The sequence below is a fragment of the Mus pahari genome, unplaced genomic scaffold (genome assembly GCF_900095145.1).
Source record: "Mus pahari unplaced genomic scaffold, PAHARI_EIJ_v1.1 scaffold_5646_1, whole genome shotgun sequence".
In the NCBI taxonomy this organism is placed as follows: domain Eukaryota; kingdom Metazoa; phylum Chordata; class Mammalia; order Rodentia; family Muridae; genus Mus; species Mus pahari.
In genome coordinates this window covers 11,631-19,715 of record NW_018391870.1, presented here as the reverse complement: position 1 = coordinate 19,715, position 8,085 = coordinate 11,631, and the positions used below count along the sequence as shown (strand labels likewise).

Genomic DNA, 8,085 nt, shown 5'->3' with positions numbered 1-8,085 from the left:
CTGGAACTCACTTTGTAGACCAGGCTGGTCTTGAACTCAGAAATCCACCTGCCTCTGCCTCCCAAGTGCTGGGATTAAAGGCATGCACCACCACACCCAGCTAGGAATGAAATTCTTAATGATGAGGAAACTTTGGAGAATAGAAACAAACAAGAGATTACGGCAGTGATACATAAAGAAAATGAAATTCAAAAAGTAATACCAACAATTAACTTTTTAAAAAGATAAATATATTTGAAAAAAACACACAGGTTTACTAACTTTGAAAAAGAGCAGGCATTCCCTGGTAGAGAGAATGGCATTAATAAGATAGTATTTGACCTTGTCCCTATGTGCAATGTTACTGCTGACAAACACAGCACAGCCAATGGTTTATGTCTCAAATTTCTGCACTGACTTATCTGTATCAGTGAGCATTCCACATACCTCCACAGGACAATATTGGTAATTCAATATTCACTGGCTCAAGTTAACATACCCAAGTTATTCACACCTGCAATCTGATCTGTTTTCCTTCACATACATGAATTAGTACACGCTGGGAAATTACACAATCACTCACCCTGCTTGTTTCAGGTTTTCTTCATAATGGTGTCCCCTACAGCTGACTCCCTTAAACTTTAATCTGTGATGTAGCTATTGCCTATCCTATTTCACTGTGCAGTGCACACAGTAACCTGTTCCTCATGCTCTGGTCTGAAGGCAGAAGCCATGNTTCACATGCACATCCTTTTCCTGTTGCTGCAATGGACAGTTCACTACATGACTCCAATGGGTAATTTTAAAACTCTGTTGCGTTACAGCCTTTTAACTAAAGAATTTAGGAAGTTTAATCAAGAGGCAAGCAAGGTCATTTCCCTGGGGAGCAACAGACTGGCATGAACAGGGGCCTCTCAGAGGACAGCCATGCCCGGCTCCTGCCTGCAAGCACATAGTGTTTTTCCTTCTCGAATGGATGTCAACCAGTGTAGTCTTTCCCATGTGGCAGAATTATGTTTTTCTCAATTAGAAAATGGGCATTTCAGGCACACCAGTCCTTAATGTTGGTTGTGACTTTAATGACGGATTGAGCAGCTTGTTACAGACCTGCTTTTTGCTATGAGCATGTGCCAAATGGCTGATTGTACATCACAGTTGTCTCCTTTGTTATGGCTTGGAGCCAGATGTTTAGACAAACCTGGTGAGCAAAAATGTGAATCCTAGCATCCTAGTCTCTAACCGGCCTGCTTAGCATACTAATCTGTGGGGTGTTTTTGACACAGTCCTCCATCAGCTAAATGCTACTTACTGTCACTATTTGCTAAGCTTGGTAAATCCTTTACATCATCAATTCTACTCTTCTACATCTGAACTTAATGTGGGAGTGCTACCCAACACATGAATGTCTTTTAACAGATCTACAAAATTATCGACAAATGGATCTTATACCTAATAGATAAATGCTAAGGGAAAAACTTATAGAAGATTCAAGAGATACTGGGGCTCTCCAAGTTTGGCATCCTGCCCGTGATATTTCTACAAGCAAGCCCCTAGTCCAAATGTTTTGAGCAGATTCAGCCTTGTTACTGATGTTATTCAGAGTTCACCGCCTGTTTTAGCAAGTGAGGGGCATCACAAAGGACCGCACTGGTGGCCACATCTGGTTACATCTGGCTGATGCTTTCCATCTAGCCCCATAGAGGACCCACCACCTCAGCTCGCACTGCTCAGCCACCTGCCCCTACCCATTATCCATTATAGACAGTAATCCTGCGCTTACCATGTTTCAAAAACGGAGCTTACTTGAGGTCCCCTCAAAGAACACAACAGCAGCGCTCAAAGCAGGACACAGAGACCCATTCAAGCCTGCATAGCCAAAACAAACTTCCAGCAAGGCATCCGGAAGAACCCGCCTCATTGTCTGACTGTCAGTTCCACGGGGAAGCCTTGATTGGCCAGTGAGTCTTACCCCTCCTCTAGGTTAAAGTGTGCTTCCTGTCCCGGTCCAGACCTTTTACAGATCTCGGGAGTGGTTTGCATTCCAGTAGCATTTGTGCCTGTCCTCTAAGAGCCTCATCTATCTGTCGTCCCATGCAGCCCTGGAAGAGGACCCACCATTGCAGCTCCGGCTGTTCATCCGCCTGCTCCTCCCCTTTGTGGGCAGTGAGCTCACACTCACCACGTCTCAACTTCGGAGCTTGCTTGAGGTCCCCTCACAGCACGCTAGCAGGACGGAAAGAACCATTTCAAGCCTGCACAGCCAAAACAAACGTGCAGCAAGCCACCCAGCCTCCTCAAGGTTAAATAGTGCTTCCAGTCCTGGGTCAGACCTTTTCCAGATCTCAGGTTACTTGCACTCCAGTAGCATTTGTGCCTATCCAAGCCGTGGGAGAGGACACACCATTTCAGCTCGGACTCTTCAGCCGCCTGCTCCTCCCCTTTGTGGGCAGTGGTCCTGCACTCACCATGACCTCCTTTCGTAGCTTGCTTGAGTTTTCTTCACAGCACTTACCCTTCTTCAAGGTGGATAACCTGTTACTGAACTTGGAGTGGAGGTATCAATCTGGCCCACCAGTGGAAGGATATTAACATTAAAGAGGGTTTTAGGAAACAAGAGTTTTGTTTTGTGGCTTCATGCTGGGTTCAGGGAAACTGCAGCTCCTTTTCACCAAAAAGGTATAAAACAACCTTGGGAGAAAACCAGGAAACAGATGACAGTGTAGACCACTATTGTTAGCCAGCACATCTTCCTCAGTGGCAAGGTGGAGAAAAAACACAGTTGTCTTAGTACAAAAAAACGTACCTTATCCCATAGGATGAATGTCTCTATGTATGTAGAAAGGGGATTTAATAGAAGGTCTCACAGACAATGGTCCTCCTAGTCCAATAATGGCTGAGCAGATTCATTGCCAAGGGAAACTAGAAAAATCAAGGACTTGTTGAGTTCAGGTTGCTTGATATCTCAGCGGATCTTGAGTACTTCCCAGAATTCTAAAGAAATAAGTACTTATTAATGCCAGTTTAAAAACAAAACAAAACAAATGAACAAACAAAACACCTTGCTAAAAAATGTAGGGAAGGAAGTAGACAATTTGAAAGAACTTCCCTGTTCAATGTCCTCTATGTATGTAGGTTTTGGAAAGAATCTGTAGCCTGGATTAAAGGTGGATCTTAAACTCTCAAAAGACCACGATATAGCAAGGGTTTCTCACTTCAATAGGTATAATTAAGAAAACTCCCCCACAGGATGCAGGGTTAGAGGGTTAGGAATAAAATAAGGATTGTTTAGATTAGGGTTAGAGTGGTTAGGGTCACAGGTTCAGGGTTAGGCTCAGAGTTAGCACAAAGATTTTGCTGTGTGAAATCAGCTCCTGTCTCTTCTCTCATCCTTCTTCCCAGTCCTCTTTTTCATTGTATCATCATCTTCCTTCCTGCTCCCAAGGAAAGTAGTAAGGGGGCTATGTAAGAACCCAGAATTCCTTGATGGGAAATATGTTTACTTTACTCTGGGGCCCAGTTCACACACAACTGAAAACCACTACCTCTTTGGTTGTTCTAAATTTCACCTAGGGAATCCTCATAAAATGTAAGCAATCATGGGACTTGGTATCTTTTTTTGATAATGATATCATAAAACATAGGCCATTTAATTTTACCAGATCTTTAGGTAATATAACCACATGGCACAAGATAAAATCGTAGCCACCATTATTCTTGATGGTCCCACCGAGTCAATAGTATCCCTATTGAACAACAGAGAAATACCAGACTTACAGGGTATTCATTTTGTATCTTAATGTTTTGTTTTGTTCTGATTCTGGTAGCTTCTCCCTTACAGATTTAATGGCTCCTCAAAAGAACCTAAAAGTTTTTCCAGCCATATGCCTTCAAAACTGGCATACTAACAAAGGAAACAGAGACTTCGATGTTCACAAATCCCAACAGACAAGGATAAGTTGCTAAGTCCTAAATAGACTGCTGCCAGCAAAGAACATTTATGTTATCCTCTGCTGTGTCTCACTCTTGGCTGTTTCTGCCTGGTAAGTCCAGGCTGCTTTTCCTCTGAGATAAAATGCCCTTCAGTACTCTTGTGCTCTAGACACATTTGGTTTTATTTGCCCAAACTAACAATATGTTTACTAAAGGTCTCTATGTGAAATTTTCATTTAATGGTGAAAATTATGGAAATAGAATCCCAACAAGCAATAAACACAAACTTGTGGCTTATTAAAATTTGCCTTTCTATTACTTATGTATAGACTCTGTACACATGGGATCATGGTTTGTTATCCACATCATGTACTTAATAGCAAATGGATTACAACTAAATTAAACTTGTTAACTTGGCCCTAGTTCATTTTGTTTCTAATGAAATTAAACTTAAAAATTGATGTGAAAGGACAAAAATATATTTAATCAATAAATCCTCACAGATAAAATGATAAAATGGATCTGAATCTTTCTTTGGAATAGGTGACATGAGAATACATATTTAAATATTAATATCTACTTTTAAGGATATGATATATGTAAACATACAATTCTGATCACAATGGTATCTCCTTGAACCCTATCCCAATTCTACTACACAACATAGTCTCTATCCCTTAAGATTCTAAATTACAAAAAAAAAAAAAAAAAAGATTCTAAATTACTTTTTAAACAGTTTACTACTCCTAGACCAGGAGATGCTATTCATATTGGACATTGTCCTCACTCATATAAGAATAACATTTTTGTGCTTTTAAATATGATATATACATATATGAATGTATATACAGACATAAACAGGTTGATAATTTAAAAGATACTTATATCCAGTAAAGCCTCATTAAAAATAAATAAATATACAAAAGCTGAAAGATCAAGCACAGGGCTTGTGTCTTATCTTCTAAATTAAACAACAATCAGCTTCATACCTTCAGCTTCATTAAATTAAATGTTACTAAATCTCAAAAAGGTAGAAGGGGGATAACTACTTATGTATGTGAAATTGTCTTCATACATACTGAGTAAGGCATTTTTTTAAGATTTATTTTTTATGTCTATGAATACACTGTTGCTGTCTTCAGACACACCAGAAGAGGGCATTGGATTCCATTACAGATTGTTGTGAGCCACCATGTGCTTACTGGAAATTGAACTCAGGTCCTCCGGAAGAGCAGTCCATGCTCTTAACTGCTGAGCCATTTCTCCAGCCCGAGTAAGGCATTTTTAATGTGACTGATTGTAGGATATCCACAGTCTCATAAGAAACACCTTGCCAATTTTGTGAAAGTAAACCAAATAATTTCACTGGCATCTTTGGTTGAACTATGATAATTTTGAAATGTGGTGCCATTGAGAACTTAGAAAGAGGGGATAAACATTGCTTATTCCCCAACCCTAAATAAATGTTTTCATAGTAGATTATGAATTTATTTGTTAAACATATTGTATGTTATGGTATTAACAAATATAAAATGTTAGAATGATCGAAAGACAGAAATAGTTTTAATAAAGAAGGATTTATATATTATATAAATATTTATATATTATATAGGTTTATATATTTATATATTACATATAGATTTATATATTATATTTATATAGAAATTAGGATGGAAATTTCCAAAAATGAGAATAAAAAAAACAAAAGAAAACCCTGCAAAGCCATTGGAAGTTCTGAAGGAATAAGAGGTATTTAAGGCACTTAGAGTATGACACTTGTGGGAAATACATATGGGATTAAAGTCTCTTAATAAATTTTGTCTTCAGATCAACATTTATGACAAACTGCCTGTAATCTAAGTTTAATTCTATCCTCTGTCCAGTCTACATTGAGGAGAGTCAAAATATAGGGATGATTCCCTCAAAGTTTCAAAGGGAAGTCACAGTCAGTCCAAGCAAGGTTACCGATTAATGTTCACTAAGAGGGAAAATAGTACAAGGAAAGCTTGGAGATACAAAGATTATTTAGAAGCCCAAGTTATAACTTAGGCATGAAATTTCAATAGGCCTAACAGAACATAAGCTGAAATTGATTTTGCTAAATATGGAATATGATCCCCTTTAAAATGCAGTGTGTCTATTTAGCAATTGAAGGGACAGCAGCCCTCAAAAATTATGTTTGATCACATGAAATATTATTTAGATAATAAATTCTCACTCCAGATTTCCTTTGTCATAAATGGATGTATCTCAATATCCCATATAAAAGACAAGAATGTGGGTTACAGGCTGGTGAGATGGCTCAGTGGTTAAGAGCACTGACTGCTCTTCTGAAGGTCCTGAGTTCAAATCCCAGCAACCACATGGTGGCTCACAACCACCCGTAATGAGATCTGACATCTTCTTCTGGTGCATCTGAAGACAGCTACAGTATACTTATGTATAATAATAAATAAATCTTTGGGCAGGAGCAAGCAGGGACCAAGCGAGCAGGGCCTACTGGAGTGTGCAGAGGTCCTAAATTCAATTCCCAACAACCACAGGAAGGCTCACAACCATCTGTACAGCTGCAGTGTATTCATATACATAAAATAAATAAATCTTTAAAAAAAAAGAATTTGGGTTACTCCAGCACAGCAGGGCCTATATACAGCTGAGGAAAACTGAACAATCTTATTAAATACTGAGGCCGAATCTAAAAGCTATATACCGAATATAGACTACCATTTCATTATCAAAGAGTACTTCTCATTAATAGATTGTGTCCTTCAGTACACTAATCACACATGCTCCCTGATTTAAAAGTGATGCAGGATATTCTGTCATCAAACTTAACAGATTTGTAGAATTATTCAGGTATCCTATATCGTGAACTTGGACTTCAAAAGCCCCTGGTATGTGTTCTTCTTTAAGGGTTCTAAGGTAGCAAACAGCTGATTTGAGTTATATCCTTTTTTGAAGGGCTCTGGAATATAGTCCAATTCATAATGGAAGCACATTTTGCCATACTGAACATAACTCATGTTCATAATGATGCTAAAACTATTTCCTCAAAATCTAACTCTTCATATATCACATAATGTTGTAATGAGGAGAGACAGTGGTTGAATATTAACTTATACTGATTGGTTCAAAATTCCTCAAGTGTTTCCAGCACACTACTGTCCTTACAAGGCCAAAAAAAAAAATCAGTCTTCTAACACCCAACACAAACATTGACATTGGTTTTTAAATTGTATTCTGTCCTATTTTCTTCCTTTAATAAGTGTAATACTGCCCTAATTATGTTCTTAACTACATTCTGAATAGAAATTATAATAGTCCTAACAGTCTGACTTCTGTGTATATCACACACATAACATACTCCTACTATAAATGCCAACTTCAAATGACTATTTTATTTTCAGAATCTTTTTATTTAGTTAGTTATATTTTGGTCCCTTAGAAGCATTTGTCTCTGAGGTACCATGATTGTTGCTCTTTCTAGATCACCAGTTTCATCAGTTTAAAAATGTAGGATGATCCATTGTACAAACACCAAAAAGTACAGATATCCCCTTGTGGACGACTATATTGCTAGTTCGCTCATCATTCATCTTGCCATAGCATCACCATCACTGGATTCATGGAAAGACAGGAAAATTTGAGAGAAACGTGAAGAACTAGAAAGGCCAAATATAGGAGTGTAAGACACATTGCCATACAACCATTTCTTCAAATTAGGTAAGGATGGAAGCTCAGGTATTTGAGGTGGCCGTGCAAACCAGAGGACATGAATTCCATAAAAAGGACCCTTTGATCAATAGAATAGAATTGAAGATCCAGAAATGAACCCTCACACCTATGGTCACTTGATCTTTGACAAAAGATCTAAAAACATCCAGTGGACAAAAGACAGCATTTTCAACAAATGGTGCTGGTTCAAGTGGAGATCAGTGTGTAAAAGACTGCAAATCGATCCATTCTTATCTCCTTGTATGAAGCTCAAGTCCAAGTGGATCGAAGATCTCCACATAAAACCAGATACACTGAAACTAATAGAAGAGAAATGGGGAAGAGCCTCGAACTCATGGGCACAGGGGAAAATGTTCTGAACAGAACACCAATGGCTTATGCTCTAAGATCAACAATAGACAAATGGGACCTCATAAAATTGCAAAGCTTCTGTCTGGCAAA

At 38.5% G+C, this 8,085-nt stretch overlaps 1 pseudogene across 1 annotated transcript in view; it reads right to left on the bottom strand.

Moving 5' to 3' along the window:
- Window positions 1-1,898, bottom strand: part of LOC110314723 — a 13,826-nt pseudogene extending 11,928 nt beyond the window's left edge. The window contains exon 1 of the transcript XR_003843159.1: window positions 1,760-1,898. The product of XR_003843159.1 is annotated as a zinc finger protein 431-like (transcript). The remainder of the gene's footprint in view (window positions 1-1,759) is intronic.
- Window positions 1,899-8,085: the final 6,187 nt, after the last annotated feature.